This window comes from Delphinus delphis, chromosome 10 (genome assembly GCF_949987515.2).
Source record: "Delphinus delphis chromosome 10, mDelDel1.2, whole genome shotgun sequence".
NCBI lineage: Eukaryota > Metazoa > Chordata > Mammalia > Artiodactyla > Delphinidae > Delphinus > Delphinus delphis.
In genome coordinates, this window is record NC_082692.2 from 13,919,955 (window position 1) to 13,937,675 (window position 17,721).

The window sequence follows — 17,721 nt, forward strand, 5'->3', positions numbered from 1 at the left end:
AGGCAAATTGAAAGACTTTACAGTTAATCTCTATATACCTGTCCCCTAGATTCTACTGTTAACATTTTAGCATACTGGTTTAACAATTAACTGTGCATCTATCCATCTCTAATTTGGGGGAGGGGGGTGGGTACAGTGTACTGCATGGATGACACATGACAAGGTAGGGCTCCTCAGCCCCTCCGTGCCTTCAGGTGTCTGGGATGGAAACTGTGTTTAGGACGGGAGATTCTCAGTGTGTTGGGGAATCCAGGTGGGGCAAGGAACCCCCAACAGCTGAGGGCCTCTCTCTTGCTCTCATGATCTCACTGGGGCTGGTGGTCCAGGGGGCTCTTACTCCTCAGAGGCCCCATGGACTATAAGTCCTACCACTCTGTTGCTGTAGCCAAATTCATTGTCATACCAGGAAATGAGCTTGACAAAGCAGTCATTGAGGGCAATGCCAACCCCGGCACTGAAGTTGGGAGAGTGGGTGTCACTGTTAAAGTTGCAGGGGCCAACCTGGTCCTCAGTGTAACCCAGGGTGCTCTTTAGGGGGACCTCTGATATTTGCTTCACCAACTTCTTGATGTCATTTTGGGCTGCTTTCCCTAGATGGCAGGTTTGATCCGTGACCAACATGTTGGGGGTGGAGACACGGAAGACCAGCCTGTGAACTTCCCATTCAGCCCCTGGATGACCTTGCCCACAGCCTTGGCAGTGCCAGTAGGAGCAGGGCAGCCCCACAGCCATCACACCACAGCTGCCCAGAGGGGACGTACATGGTCTTCTGGGTGGCAGTGATGGCACAGATGGTGTTCACGAGTCCTGGTTTTCCTTAACCCTAGGGCAGTAGTTCTCAACTAGAGATGATCTGGGGCCCTGGGGGACATTTGGCAATATCTGGAGACATTTTTGATTGTCACAAGTTGGGGACGGGTGCTACTGACAGCTAGCAGGAAGAGGACAGTATGCAGTACACATCCTAAGATGCTCAAGACAGCTCCCCTTCCCCCAGCCCTCAGTCCCCACAAAGAGAGCCCAACAAGTCAATAGTGCCAAGGTTAAGAAACCCTACCCTGGGGCATAGTCCTTAAGATTCTCAACTGAAAACTGGAGTGTTAACCATGGCTCCTCCTCTCTGGCAGGTCTTGAACTGCAGTTTTTGTCTCCCCAGGGCTGTAAGCCTGCCAATCCTTTGTTTACCCTTATAGCCTCGCAATAGCTACTTTCTGCTTGGCGGTTTTGCCTATTGTCCTGCGTACACACAGTTTACGAATCAGCCTATGTTTTCAGTGGAAAACACAGTGTTGAATGTTGGTATCACCTATGCAGGATCTTGGCCCCTGAATGCCTGCCTGCTTTGGTTGGCTTCTGATACCTTAAAAACCCTGTTGTTTGTTTGCTTATTTATCCATTTTGGTGGTTGTTATTACTGGTTTGCATTTTATCCAGCTTTTATATTTTTTCTTGTTGGCACGGTTATTAGGATCCAAGCTACTCTGTCATAACCAGAATTGTAAGTCTGCTATGCATACATGCGACCGAGTCAGTTTAACTTCATTTTGAAAGTCCTTCAGTTAACAAAATCTCCAGATTATTCTGATCACCAGTTATTTGAATAAAAACATGTTTAGGTTTTATTTTCTGCCCAGATATATGATAGGTGAAAATATTTAAATGATAATATACCTTTCCAATATTTGCTCGGTGTAGAAAATTTAGAAAAAAACAGAAAGGGTAAAGAAGAAAATTTTTAAATATATATTTTCCATCACCCAAAACAGCCATCAACAAAGTGTGTTATTGTTCCTTTCAGTGTTTCCTCTGTACATTCCTAACAATGTTTTATTCAGGACTAACTCATAGGCCTTTATTAATTTATTTTGCATTTTTAAACAGTTTTATTGAAGTATAAGTTATGTACCATAATATTCACTTGCTTTAAGTGTGCAATTCAATGATTTTTAGTAAATTTACAGAGTTGTACAACCATCGCCACAATCCAATTGTAGAACATTTCCATCCCACCAGAAGGAATGTCTATTTACAGTAACTCCTTGTTTTAGTAGGTTGGCATTTCTCCCCTGGTTTAGCCTGTAACTTCTGGTCAACTCTGGTTTTCTGTTTCTCATGAGCTCTTACAGAGGTGCTAAGGGAAGGCAAGAAAGAGGTGGGCATCTTCTGGGAGGGAAAGGCCAGCGACAGACCTGTGTCTGACAGCCAGTGTGGCAGCCATGGAGATGCACTGGTCAGGTCTCCCTTTGGGAGAACACATGGTGGGGAGTGTGGGTGGCTGACAGCCCACAGCTGTGCAAGGTCCCCTGGGCTCCTTCAGCCAATGACTGAGCATGTGGGGGTGATAGAGCCAGCGGATGCAGGACTTCTCTAAGGCAGCATTTGCTGCCAACCCAATCGGAAAATGGGCAGAAGACCTAAATAGACACTTCTCCAAAGAAGATATACAGATGGCCAATAGGCACATGAAAAGATGCTCAACATCACTAACTATTAGAGAAATGCAAATCAAAACTACAATGAAGTACCACCTCATACCAGTCAGAATGGCCATCATTTAAAAGTCTACAAATAATAAATGCTGGCGAGGGTGTGGAGAAAAGGGAACCCTCTTACACTGTTGGTGGGAATGTAAACTGGTGCAGCCACTATGGAGAACAGTATGGAGGTTCCTCAAGAAACTAACAGTAGAGTTACCATATGATCCAGCAATCCCACTCCTGGGCTTATATCCAGACAAAACTATAATTCAAAAAGATACATACACCCCTATGTTCACAGCAGCACTCTTCACAATAGTCAAGACATGGAAACAACCTAAATGTCCATCAACAGATGAACGGATAAAGAAGATGTGGTGTTTATATACAATGGAATACTCAGCCATAAAAAAGAATGAAATAATGCCATTTGCAGCAACATGGATGGATGTGGAGATTATCATACTAAGTGAAGTAAGTCAAAAAGAGAAAGACAAATACCATATGATATCACTTATATGTGGAATCTAAAATGTGACCTAAATGAACCTATCTGTGAAACAGAAACAGACTCACAGACATTGAGAACAGACTTGTGGTTGCCAAGGGGGAGGGGGGTTGGGAAGGGATGGACTGGGAGTTCGGGGTTAGCCGATGCAAACTATTACATACAGAAGGGATAAACAACAAGGTCCTACTATATAGCACAGGGAACTACATTCAATGTCCTGGGATGAACCATAATAGAAAAGAATATAAAAAAGAATGTATATACGTGTATAACTGAGTCATTTTGCTGTATAGCAGAAAGTAAAACAACATTGTAAATCAACTATACTCCAATTTTTTTAAAAATAGGAGGGATATTGTAACATGGAAAGCAGTATGTGACAAGAAAGAAATAAGACTTTTCCTATCGGTGGCCCCTCACACTAGAGCAGATGACCCCTTGGGTCAGGAGTACTTCAAGTGTGGCTGATGTGAGGAAAGCCATAGACAGATCCCTTTAAGACTCACACTAAATTCCATCACCAGCATGGGAACAGTCCTCTCCAGCCAATATGGCAGATGCAAAGTTTAAAAAGCTTGGGTTGGCAAGAATGTGAGTGAAAAATAAATTCCAGCAGAGTCCTGGTGATTGTGTCATTTGTTGACTGACATCTGAAAATCCTTGGCAGTGTTTTAGGGCATATTTTGCTTTAACAAGTAGGGAAGATGCTTTAATTGGTGCCCTTTATTTATAATTTTTGTCATTCATGTCTGTGGAAAATTCCAACATCTTCCACGTTACATCATTTCTGGACATTTGGCAGTGTACCAGACCAGCAACTGTTTCAATAGAGAGAAATCTCTTCCCTCACTCAGCAAACATATTTTACTGCTTGACAGATTGCTCTCCATGAATACTACCTGATAAACCTTAATATGATTTTATAGATTATAGCTATCCCTCTCATAACTGGTTTTTCTATCATCCCATTTTTAAGGGTTAGTCAACATTTAATGAGTGCTCATGGATGTCAAATTCCATATGAAACAGGACTCGGTTTGCTCAAGGGTGATAAGAAACAGATGTGGTCTTTGTACACAGAATGCGTTATTTTTATTTTTTGAAATCAGAATTTAAAAATTAACTTTACCAGGGTGACCTATTTATTTTATTTATTTTCTATTTATTTTAAAATTTATTTTCTATTTATTTATTTTCTTTTCTTTTTTTTTATTGTGGTAAAATATATATAACATAAAATTTGCCATTTTAAAGCATGCAGTAGCATTAATTATATTGACAGTGTTGTCCAATCATCACCACCATCTATTCCAAAAACTTTTCATCACTCCAAGCAGAAACTCTGTAATCATTAAACAATAACTTCTCATTTCCCAGGCAGCCACCATTCTACTTTCTGCCTCTATGAATTTGCCTAGTCTAAGTATTTCCTATAAGTGGAATCCTATAATATAAGCTTCTGGCTTATTTCACTGAGCATAATGTTTTCAAGGTTCATCCATTTATGATACATGTTGGATCATGTATCAGGACTTCATTTATTTTATGGCTGAATAATATTCCATTGTATGTATATACCATATTTTGCTTATCCATTCATCTGTTGATGGACATTTGGGTTCTTTACATCTTTTGACTATTGTGAATAATGCTGCAATGAACCCTGGCATAGAAGTGTCTGTTTGACTCCCTCCTTTCGATTCTTTACGGTATATGCCTAGAAGTGAAATTGCTGGGTCTTATGGCAATTCTGTGTTTAGCTTTTGAGAAACCATCAAACTGTTTTCCGCAGAAGCTGTACCATTTTACATTCTTACCAGCAATGTACAAGGGCCCCAATGTCTCCACATCCTCACCCATGCTTGTTATTTTCTGTTGCTGTTGTTGTCATTGCCATCCTAGTGAGTGTGAAATAGTATCTCGTTGTGGTTTTGATTTGCATTTCCTTAATGGCTGGTGATGCTGAACATATTTTCATGTGCTTATTAGCCACTTATATAGCTTCTTTGGAGAAATATCTATTCAAATCCTTTGCCCATTTTTTAATTGGCTGTTTTATTGTTGGGTAGTAAGAGTTCATTCTATATTCTGGATACTAGACACCTACCAGATACATGACTTGTAAAAATTTTCTTCAGTTCTGTATGTTTTCTTTTAAATTTCTTGATACTCTCCTTTTATGCATAAATGTCTTTAATTTTGATGAAGTCCAATTTATCTATTTTTTCTTTTGTTGTTTGTGCATTTGATGTGATATCTAAGAACCTGCTGCCTGAGAACCAACTGAATAGCACAGGGAACTCTACTCGATGCTCTGTGGTGACCTAAATGGGAAGGAAATCCAAGGAGGAGGGGATATATGTATATGTGTGGCTGATTCACTTTGCTGTACAGCAGAAACTAACATAACATTGTAAAGCAACTATACTCCAATAAAAAAAAAATAAAAGAATCCATTGCTACATCTGAGGTAATGGAGATTTACTCCTATGTTTTGTTTGAAGAGTTTTATAGTTTTAGATCTTCCATTTAGGCCATTCATCCATTCTGAGTTAATTTTTTTATATGGTGTGAGATAGGAGTCCAGCTCTACTCTTTCACACATGGATATCCATTTGTTGGAGCCTATTTTTCTCCCACTGAATGGCCTTCACATTCTTGTTGAAGACCACTTGGCCATAGATGCATATATTTATTTTTGGACTCTCAATTTTATGCCACTGGTCTATGTGTCTATCCTTATGCTAGTACTGCATTGTTTTGGAAATTGTAGCCTTGTAGTGAGTTTTGAAATCAAGAAGTGTGAGTACCCTAACTTCGTTCTTTTTCAATATTGTTTTGGCTATTTGAGACCCTTTGCACTTCCATATGAATTTGAGGATTGGCTTTTCAATGTCTGCACACACAAAAAAAAGCCACTGGCATTTTGATCAGGATTGCAAGGACTCTGTCAATTTGGGAAGTATTGACATCTTAACAATGTAAGTCCTCCAACCCATGAACACAGCATGTCTTTCCATTTATTTAGGGGTTCTTTCACTTCTTTGAGCAATATTTTGCAGTTTTCAGAGCACAAGTCTTACATCTTCTTGGTTAACTTCATTCCTAAGCATTTTATTCTTTCTGATGCTGTTGTAAATAGAAGTTTAAAAATTCAGCCTTTTTGAGTGGACAGTCTGATGAATTTATAAACAGTAAATTTATACTGTTATGCAAGGCTCATCACAATCTAGTTTTAGAATACATGCATCACCCCAAAAAGTTCCCTTCTGTGTATCTGCAGTCAATCCTTGCTCTCACCTCCTTATCCCAGGCAACCTGTGATCTGTTCTCTGTCTCTATAGTTTTTTATGTTTTAGATATATAAGTAGGTGCTTATATTTATATAAAATGCAACTATAAACAATGCATCATCTGCCTCTCTGTTCCCTTTTTCTCTCTCTTTCACCCAGGACAAAAACCATCCAGCTTAGGACTCAAAATGAAAAGCTGCTCAACATCACTAATTATTAGAGAAATGCAAATCAAAACTACAATGAGGTATCACCTCACACCAGTCAGAATGGGCATCATCAGAAAATCTACAAGCAACAAATGCTGGAGAGGGTGTGGAGAAAAGGGAGCCCTCTTGCACTGTTGGTCGGAATGTAAATTGATACAGCCACTATGGAGAACAGTATGGAGGTTCCTGAAAAAACTAAAAATAGAATTACCATATGATCCAGCAATCCAACTACTGGGCATACACCCAGAGAAAATCATAATTCAAAAAGACACATGCACCCCAATGTTCATTGCAGCACTATTTACAATAGCCAGGTCATGGAAGCAACCTAAGTGCCCATCGACAGAAGAATGGATCAAGAAGTTGTGGTACATATACACAGTGGAATATTACTCAGCCATAAAAAGGAACGAAATTGGGTCATTTGTAGAGACATGGATGGATCTAGAGACTGTCATACAGAGTGACATAAGTGAGAAAGAGAAAAATAAATATCGTATATTAACGCATGTATGTGGAACCTAGAAAAATGGTACAGATGAACTGGTTTGCAGGGCAGAAGTTGAGACACAGATGTAGAGAATAAATGTATGGACACCAAGTGGGGAAAACCGCAGTGGGGTGGGGATGGTGGTGTGCTGAATTGGGCGATTGGGATTGACATGTATACACTGATGTGTATAAAATTGATGACTGATAAGAACCTGCAGTATAAACAAACAAACAAAAAAAAACACAACAACTAATACTAAACTTTCTTTGGGTTATTTTATGGAAATATGTTAATATAAATGTTTCAGATATTACATGAAATTTCTAAAAATCTTTAAAAAAAGGGGGGGGGCTTCCCTGGTGGCGCAGTGGTTGAGAGTCCGCCTGCCGATGCAGGGGGCGCGGATTCGTGCCCTGGTCCGGGAAGATCCCACGTGCCGCGGAGCGGCTGGGCCCGTGAGCCATGGCCGCTGAGCCTGCGCGTCTGGAGCCTGTGCTCCGCAACGGGAGAGGCCACAGAAGCCCGCGTACCGCAAAAAAAAAAAAGAGGAATTACCCAGTGGATGTGACCATTTTAAAGAACATTCAGTCAAGTGAGCATTTAGTTGGTAATCTTGAAATGGGTCCTTTACAATATCATATGAACTGTAATGAATTTTGTCCTATGATAAATTAGTGATAAATGATCCATTTTAACAGAAGGAGAAGAGTCATTTTAAGAGTCATGCCTTTTAGTGGCCTCTTTTCCTGGAAAAGTGGATGCTAAATGCTTTATTCCAGAGATTTACTGTGATGCCCTGTTTTATCATGGATAATAATAGATGACACCCTATCTTTATAGTGGGGAATATATCTTGTTTTTTTCTGGCTTAATATTTAATACATTTTCTCTTCACTTTGGATGTGATGGCCATGATGGGTTAATGCCCCCTCAGAGCTGGGCCATTATTATTTGTAGTAGCAACAATAACAACAGCAGCAGCAACAACAATAATAATAAATGTCCATTTATTATGAGCCATATACTATGTTAGGCACTTACATTTATCTCATATAATCTATATAACTTTAGAAGTAAGTATTCTTATCCAAATTTTACAGGTAATTGAAGCTCAGGAACCTGATGTAACTTGTCCAAGGTCATACAACTAATCAGTGGAAGAACTAGATTTGAATTAAGAGACATGTGCTTCTAAGTCTCAGGATCCTCATCGCTATAAAACACTGCTCCTTGGGGCTTCCCTGGTGGCGCAGTGGTTGAGAGTCCACTTGCCGATGCAGGGGACACGGGTTCGTGCCCCGGTCCGGGAAGATCCCACATGCCGCGGAGCGGCTGGGTCCATAAGCCGTGGCCGCTGAACCTGCGCGTCTGGAGCCTGTGCTCCGCAGCGGGAGAGGCCACAACAGTGAGAGGCCCGCGTACCGCAAACAAAAACAAAATCGAAAACAAAAACACTGCTCCTCAATAGTGCTAACAGGGATGACACTAGGCAAAAGTAATGAAAAGACAGAATTTTACCTTTAATATGACTCCAGTGCCTCTGCTCCCATATAAGGAAGAGGCAGACCTAATGTCTTAAAGCAAAGAAATGGCTCTAATAATGGGCAGATAGTTGGCAGCATTCAGACATGTTGGTGTATCTCTATTTTCACGCCATGCAAGTAGCCACCATTTTGGCTATGATGAGAAGCATCCCTGGGTTACTCTTCTTACTAAATAGTAGGTTCTGGTTACTAGTTGCACAATGGACTTTTGAATAGCTGAAAAGAAAGGTCTCTCTACAGCTTCACAGGAGGGAAGACTGCTGGATGTTGCACAAACTTTTCTGAATCAGAATCCACAGGTTCCCACTTTAATGTTTTCCGATGTTGATTTCCATTTCAATTAGGGAACCCAAGGTGGTTGTTAGGCAAGGGGATCTTCCCCATAGTAGTATATTACTGTCATATACTCTCTGTACTTGTCGAAGTTGCTCAGAAAATGGTGCAGAGTAGTGGTGATGAAGATTTACTTCATGTTTAGCAATAGTTTGTTACAAGGAGGAATTTCAGATTTCAAAGAGTTTGTTACATAAGAATTTCAAATTGTTTCATGCACAGTAAATCTTCCAAATAATCCTCTGTGGAAGCCAAAAAAAACCCCAAAACAACAACATACATCCTGGCCTGTCCAAATGACCTCATCTCTTACAGCATCGACTAGTTACCAAATAAGAAAATCCTGGCTCATCCTTATGTCAGAGGAAGATATCAATAACCAGGCTAACCAGAGCAGCTCTGAGTGGGTTCCTTCTTGAGAAAACACCAATGGGTGTGTCTTCCAGGTATCTGAGGCTGGTGATTATGTGCTGAGTTTCTATTGGACAAATCTACTGCAAAGAGAGACTCAGAAGGACCGAGGACTGTTATGGGTTCTTTCACTGCATTGAAAACCCCAAATTACAGACATTGTCCAGCCACTGTTTAGAATCCATTAGAAACTGCTGTGTGTGGCTAGCTCATTAGAATAAAGTCATGCTGGGAGTGAGGTTCAAAAGCTGCAATTGTGTGAAATGTGAGGTTGCATGATTGTAAAGTGAATGAAATGAAAATAGCAGCTGAGCAGAGGATGAGAGCCAATCACCAGCTGCCAATACTGGATTTAAATACAGCTCCACAGTCCAAACCTAAACCCTCAGGATGACGGCCCAGGCATCATAGTAACTACACAGTTTCCTACACTCCCCTTTCCCCTGGAGCCTTTGTTGAGCTTCCCTTTGAATTCCCAAGACACCATATTTTGTGTGTTTGCTCAACAGTTCTCCTAAGGAGGTCCAATCCATTGCTAATAATGACTCAAAGTGCTTTCACTGGCTCAGATAAAAAGCTCAGTTACATTAACCTACTTCTTCCTGCCAAATACAAAGGCAATGCAAGGCTCAGATGTTACTAGGAGTTGCTAAGCACTTTGCCATTCAAAAGAATAAGAAGACCAGGTTTCTAAGAAGACATCAAAACCTCTTATCCTGAGGTTTATAAATTGTTCAAAGGGTGGGAGATGGGGTTGTACTTTTCATTGGGATGAGGGACTGAGAACCTGGAAGTTTGAATTGTCTGAAATTAACTGGGTAAATATTGAATCAGAATTCATTTGAGTTGTTGCTGTATCCTTGTCAGCTCTCAAGGATACAACAAATATTTATTAAGGACCTGTTATTTGCCAGGCTCTGTTCTAGGTGCTGAGGATAGAGCAGTGAACAAAATGGACAGAAGATCCCTGCTTCCCTCTCATTCTGGTGGGAGAAGACACACAATAAATGAAACAAATAAATTAAATATAAGTGGTACATGGTACTAAGGAGGAAACTAAAACAGGAGGGACAGAGAGTTCTAGGTGAGGAGGGATAATCAATGGCTATGATTTTAAATAGAGTGGCCAATAAATCCAAAACAATTAAGAAAATGATAATAGGAACATACATATCGATAACTACCTTAAATGTAAATGGAATAATGCTCCAACCAAATGACACAGACTGGCTGAATGGATACAAAAACAAGACCCGTATATATGCTATCTACAAGAGACCCACTTCAGACTGAGGGGCACATACAGACTGAAAGTGAGGGGATGGAAAAAGATATTCCATGCAAATGGAAATCAAAAGAAAGCTGGAGTAGCAATTCTCATATCAGACAAAATAGACTTTAAAATGAAGACTATTACAAGAGACAAAGAAGGACTCTACATGATGATCAAGGGATCAACCCAAGAAGAAGATATAACAATTGTAAATATTTATGCACCCAGCATAGGAGCACCTCAATGCATAAGGCAAATGCTAACATCCATAAAAGGGGAAATCGACAGTAACACAATCATAGTAGGGGACTTTAACACCCCACTTTCACCAATGGACAGATCATCCAAAATGAAAATAAATAAGGAAACACAAGCTTTAAATGATACATTAAACAAGATGGACTTAATTGATATTTATAGGACATTCCATCCAAAAACAACATAATACACATTCTTCTAGTGCTCATGGAACATTCTCCAGGATAGATCATATGTTGGGTCACAAATCAAGCCTTGGTAAATTTAAGAAAACTGAAACTGTATCAAGTATCTTTTCTGACCACAGTGCTATGAGACTAGATATCAATTACAGGAAAAAAAAAACTGTAAAAAATACAAACACATGGAAGCTAAACAATACACTACTAAATAACCAAGAGATCACTGAAGAAATCAAAGAAATAATCAAAGAATATCTAGAAACAAATGACAAGGAAAACACGATGACCCAAAACCTATGGGATGCAGCCAAAGCAGTTCTAAGAGGGAAGTTTATAGCAATACAATCCTACCTCAAGAAACAAGAAAAAGCTCAAATAAACAACCTAACCATACACCTAAAGCAATTAGAGAAAGAAGAACAAACTAAACCCAAAGTTAGCAGAAGGAAAGAAATCATAAAGGTCAGATCAGGAATAAATGAAAAATAAATGGAGGAAACGATAGCAAAGATCAATAAAACTAAAAGAAGGTTCTTTGAGAAGATAACCAAAATTGATAAACCATTAGCCAGACTCAACAAGAAAAAAAAGGGAGAAGACTCAAATCAATAGAATTAGAAATGAAAAAGGGGAAGTAACAACAGACACTGCAGAAATATAAAGGATCATGAGAGATTACTACAAGCAACTATATGCCAATAAAATGGACAACCTGGAAGAAATGGACAAATTCTTAGAAAAGCACAACCTTCCAAGGCTGAATCAGGAAGAAATAGAAAATATAAACAGACCAATCACAAGCACTGAAATTGAGAATGTGATTTAAAATTTTCCAACAAACAAAAGCCCAGGACCAGATGGCTTCACAAGTGAATTCTATCAAATATTTCAAGAAGAGCTAACACCTATCCTTCTCAAACTCTTCCAAAATATAGCAGAGGGAGGAACACTCCCAAACCCATTCTACGAGGCCACCATCACCCTGATACCAAAGCCAGACAAAGATGTCACAAAGAAAGAAAACTACAAGCCAATATCACTGACAAACATAGATGGAAAAATCCTCAACAAAATACTAGCAAACAGAATCCAACAGCACATTAAAAGGATCATACACCATGATCAAGTGGGGTTTACCCCAGGAATGCAAGGATTCTTCAAAATACGCAAATCAATCAATGTGATACACCATATTAACAAACTGAGGGAGAAAAACCATATGATCATCTCAGTAGATGCAGAAAAAGCTTCTGACAAAATTCAACACCCATTTATGATAAAAACCCTCCAGAAAGTAGGCATAGAGGGAACTTATCTCAACATAATAAAGGCCATATATGACAAACCCACAGCCAAGAAAGTTCTCAATGGCAAAAAACTGAAAGCATTTCCTCTAAGACCAGGAAGAAAACAAGGTTGCCCACTCTCACCACTATTATTCAACATAGTTTTGGAAGTTTTAGCCACAGCAAAAGAAGAAAAAGAAATAAAAGGAATCCAAATTGGAAAAGAAGAAGTAAAACTGTCACTGTTTGCAGATGACGTGATACTATACATAGAGAATCCTAAAGATGCTACCAGAAAACTACTAGAGCTAAACAACGAATTTGGTAAAGTAGCAGGATACAAAATTAATGCACAGAAATCTCTTGCATTCCTATACACTAATGATGAAAAATCTGAAAGAGAAATTAAGGAAACACTCCCATTTACCACTGCAAGAAAAAATAAAATACATAGGAATAAACCTACCTAAGGAGATAAAAGACCTGTATGCAGAAAACTATAAGACACTGATGAAAGAAATTAAAGATGATACAAATAGATGGAGAGAAATACCATGTTCTTGGATTGGAAGAATCAACATTGTGAAAATGACTATACTACCCAAAGCAATCTACAGATTCAATACAATCCCTATCAAACTACCAATGGCATTTTTCACAGAACTAGAACAAACAATTTCACAATTTGTATGGAAACACAAAAGACCCCAAATAACCAAAGCAATCTTGAGAAAGAAAAATGGAACTGGAAGAATCAGGCTCCCTGACTTCAGACTATACTACAAAGCTACAGAAATCAAGACAGTCTGGTACTGGCACAAAAACAGAAATATAGATCAATGGAACAGTATAGAAAGCCCAGATATAAACCCACACACATATGGTCACCTTAATTTTGATAAAGGAGGCAAGAATATACAATGGAGAAAAGACAGCCACTTCAATAAGTGGTGCTGGGAAAACTGGACAGCTACATGTGAAAGAAAGAAATTAGAACACTCCCTAACACCATACACAAGAATAAACTCAAAATGGATTAAAGACCTAAATGTAAGGCCAGACACTATAGAACTCTTAGAGGAAAACATAGGCAGAACACTCTATGACATAAATCACAGTAAGATCCTTTTTGACCCACCTTCTAGAGAAATGGAAATAAAAACAAAAATAAACAAATGGTTGTGACCACCTAGAGGGGTGGGATAGGAAGGGTGGGAGGGAGACGCAAGAGGGAGGAGATATGGCGATATATGTATATGTATAGCTGATTCACTTTGTTATAAAGCAGAAACTAACACACCATTGTAAAGCAATTATACTCCAATAAAGATGTTATGAATAAATAAATAAATAGAGTGACCACGGAAAGCTCCACTTTGAACGTGGAATGTGAGTGAAGACTGAAAGAGGTGAGGGAACAAATCATGCCAGCACCTGGGGGAATGAGCAGGCCCAGTAGAAGGAGCAAATGCCCTGATCTGGGAGTGAGCCTGGTATGAGAAACCTCCAAGAGCCAGGAAGGCTGGAGGGGAGACTCCAGAGGGAAACTGGGAGGAGATGAGGCAGAGGGCAATCCGGAAGGGGAAGATCACGTGGGGTCTTATAGGCCATTAGGATGATTCTCACTTTTTCCCAGAGTGGGATGAGAGCCATTGGAGGCTTTTGAGCAGAGGAGGGACATGATCTGATTTAGGTCTTGAGTATTTTTGTCTCTGAGTGCTCTATTGATTGCACAGGATAAAATACTTAGCACCCTGCTGCTATGTTATAATATATATTATATATATGCATAATATGCATTCCACGAATGTTTATGTTTTGGTGTATTCCAAACACATGCAAGTTATTCCTGAGCTGAAATTTGGAACATTTCTTCATATAGCTCTATGGCCCCAAAGTAGCACCTTCTTTAACCTACGGACGCCTTGAGATTGTTCAGCCATTCATTCATTTACCAAATATTTATTAATGGGTGCTACGAGGTGCCAGGCACTGTTCCTTTTAAGCACTGAGGATGTGGTAGTGAATGAATAAAAGATGTCCGTGCCTCAATGGGGCTTTCACTCAAGTGATAGGATGGCAGAAAATGGACAAATAAGATATAAATAAACAAATACATATATAAAGTCAGGTAGTGGCAAGTGCTAAGAAGAAAATGTAGGTTAAAGGGCATTGAGTGGCAGAAGTGAGGGCTATTTTATTTAATGAAAAGATCATGAAATAACTGTTTCGCATCACTGTACATTATGACTGCATGTTTCTGTATGGAGAGATCGGTGAACTGCTTTACTATGACACTTGAGGGCTGCGTACCCGCAGCTCTGACCTGAATTTATCCAAACTCTCGAGGGAAGTGAACTCAGTGTGATGATTGACAGTGGCGGCGGCCAGTACAGGAGTGCAATCGCAGTCCCCCCTTCCTGGGAAGGGCACATAGCAGGACATGATCCCTCTTCCAGTTCCCGTTAAACAAAACAGCTATAATCCCATCCCTCCCCCTCCCCCTCGAGGTATTTGTGAATGGGCCAGTGCCCAACGTGGGTCCCCCAACGAGGGAGGGGGAAAGCAAGTGATGGGTGGGGGGCAGAGAGGCTCCCCTCAGCACCTGGCCCCATGGGGCTGTGAGGGGCTATTTTAAATGGAGTGGTCAGTGATGTACTTCTTTAGCTCAACAACACTTGTTGAGTTCTTACTATGGTCAAGGCACTGTGCTAGGTTCTGAAGCATTTTCTGTACAATCCCTGCCCTCAAGGGACTTAAAATCCATAGGAGATAGAATTCTATGGTGGCCTCTAAGATTCCTTCCCCTGGTACACACACCCTGTATAATCCCCGAGACTTGTGACTATGATATGATCATCACTCCTTTGATTAGGTCATGTTACATGGCACAGCTGACTAAGAAAGGGAGATTACCTGGGTGAGCCTGACTGAATCATGTGAGCCTTAAAAGGGACTATGCTCACCCTGAAGAACAGACTGGAAGCATGAGAGGGATCCAATGCCAGGAAGGTTCTCTGCTGCTGGTTTTGAAGATGGAGAGGGACACAGGGAAATGGCTTCTAGGAATTGAGAGGGACCTGAGGTCAACAACCACCAAGCAGACAGAGACCTCAGTCCTACAACTGCAAGGAACTGAATTATGTCAACAACTTGAATGAGCTTCAAAGCAGATTCTTTCTCAGTCAAATCTTCAAATCAAGCCCAGCTGACATCATAATTTCAGCCTTGCCGGAGCCTGAGCTGAGAACTTGGCCATGCTGTGCCTGGTTTTCATACTTACAGAACTGTGATATAATAAACCAGTATTATTTTAAATAGCTACATTTGTGGTAACCTGTTATTAAGAAATAAAAACGAATATAGACTCTAATAAGACTTCTGGTTTCTGGTCCAGCATATAAGAAGCAGGAAGTCACCCCTCTATCCTAACAACAAGTAAAAGGCTGAACAAACTTGAAAATCAACTCTTTTTAAATCTGTAAGAGAAGTAAGGTCACAGGACAAACTGCTGCCCCCAGAATTAGATAGATTGACAGGCAAATACAAAGAATCACAACTTACTGGAGCAGAAACCTTCGCGGGAACCAGGGCTGGCAGTAGGGAACTTGAGCTGTAATTGACAAATTGCTGGAGGTTCCATGTGGACAAGACTAAGAGATAAAAACTCCAGTGGGGGCCTCCCTGGTGGCGCAGTGGTTGAGAGTCCACCTGCCTATGCAGGGGACACGGGTTCGTGCCCCCGTCCGGGAGGATCCCACGTGCCGCGGAGCGGCTGGGCCCGTAAGCCATGGCCGCTGGGCCTGCGCGTCCGGAGCCTGTGCTCCGCAGCGGGGGAGGCCGCGGCGGTGGGAGGCCCGCGTACCGCAAAAAAAAAAAAAAAAAACAAAAACAAAAAACAAACTCCAGTGGGACCCAGTCATTGGGGGGCCACCCATACTTGCGAGTTTTACCTCCAGGATCTCTACCACGTCCTCACGGTGAATTTCAGAGAAAAATCCCATCATGCTTCCAGCAGGAGGAGGAAAACGGAACCATTTGGAAACACACCTGAGCATTCTGTTCTTAACAAGCTCTGCTCTCAGGAGAAACTATTTAACCAGAGCTAATCTCCTGGGGTTTTATCAAAGCCTAACTGATTGGTGGAGGGAAATACTTAACCAGCTGCCTCTAGCCTTCCACGTGGGAGAAGAGACATACCCAACTCCAGCCCACTCTAGCCATCCTGCCCACCTGCAGAGTAGGGGGTAACTGAGAAGCATTGTGAAGTTCACAGTCCAGAGGCATAGGCTCACTAAATGACCAAACCCTGGGACTTCCCTGGCAGTTCAGTGGTTAAGACTCCATGCTTCCACTGCAGGGGGTGTGGGTTCGATCCCTGGTCAGGGAATTAAGATCCCACATGCTGTGTGGTATGGCCAAAAAAACAATAAAAGACCAAGTCCTAATCATAGGACTATAAAAAAAAAATGCTTCCCTTTCCCTCACCCCTTATCACCACATCACTGAAGGCCTATTTACAGGAGTTTTTTTTTAACTCAGTACATCATATCCAGCATTCAACAAAAAATTATAAGGCAGACTAAAAGGCAAAAAACACTGAAGAGACAGAGCAAGCATCAGACCAGGCTGAGATATGGCAGAGATATTGGAATTATCAGACCAGGAATTTTAACTAAGTATGATTAATATGCTAATGGCCTAATGGAAGAAATAGACATCCTGCAAGAACAGGTGGGTAATGTAAACAGAGAGATGGAAATTCTAAGAAAGAACCAAAAAGAAATGCTATAGATAAAAAAACAAACCAAAACAAACAAAACCATTGTGACAGAAATGAAGCATACCTTTGATAGCCTTATCAGTAAACTGGATGTGGCTGAGGAAAAAAATCTCTGAGCTTGAGGGTATCTCAAAAAAAAGGTCCAATACCGAAAAGCAAACAGAAAAAAAAGACTGAAGAAAGAAAAACAGAACAGAATCTCCAAGAACTGAGACAGCTACAAAATGTGTAACATATGTACGTGTAAAATGGAAATACTGGAAGGAGAAGAAGGAGAGAAAGGGACAGAAGAAATATTTGAAAGAATAATGATAAGAATTTCCCCTGAATTAATGCCAGACACCTAACCATAGATCCAGGAAGCTCAGAGAACATCAAGCAGGATAAATACCCCCCAAATTACATTGAGATATACCATTTTCAAACTACAGAAAATCAAAGATAAAGAAAAAATCCTGAAAGAAGCCAGAGGGAGGGAAAAAACAGCTTATCTAAGGAGAAGCAAAGATAAAAATTACATCTGACTTCTCCTCAGAAGCTGTGCAAGCAAGAATAGGGTGAAGGGAAATATTTCAAGTGTTAAGAGAAAAAAAACACCAACCTAGAATTCTGTACCCTATGAAATTATCCTTCAAATGTGAAGGAGAAAGAAAGATTTTCTCAGA

General features: G+C 40.4%; 1 pseudogene; it reads right to left on the minus strand.

Moving 5' to 3' along the window:
- Positions 1 to 333: 333 nt before the first annotated feature.
- Positions 334 to 16,280, minus strand: LOC132432962 (glyceraldehyde-3-phosphate dehydrogenase-like; annotated as a pseudogene).
- Between the last annotated feature and the right edge of the window lie 1,441 nt (positions 16,281 to 17,721).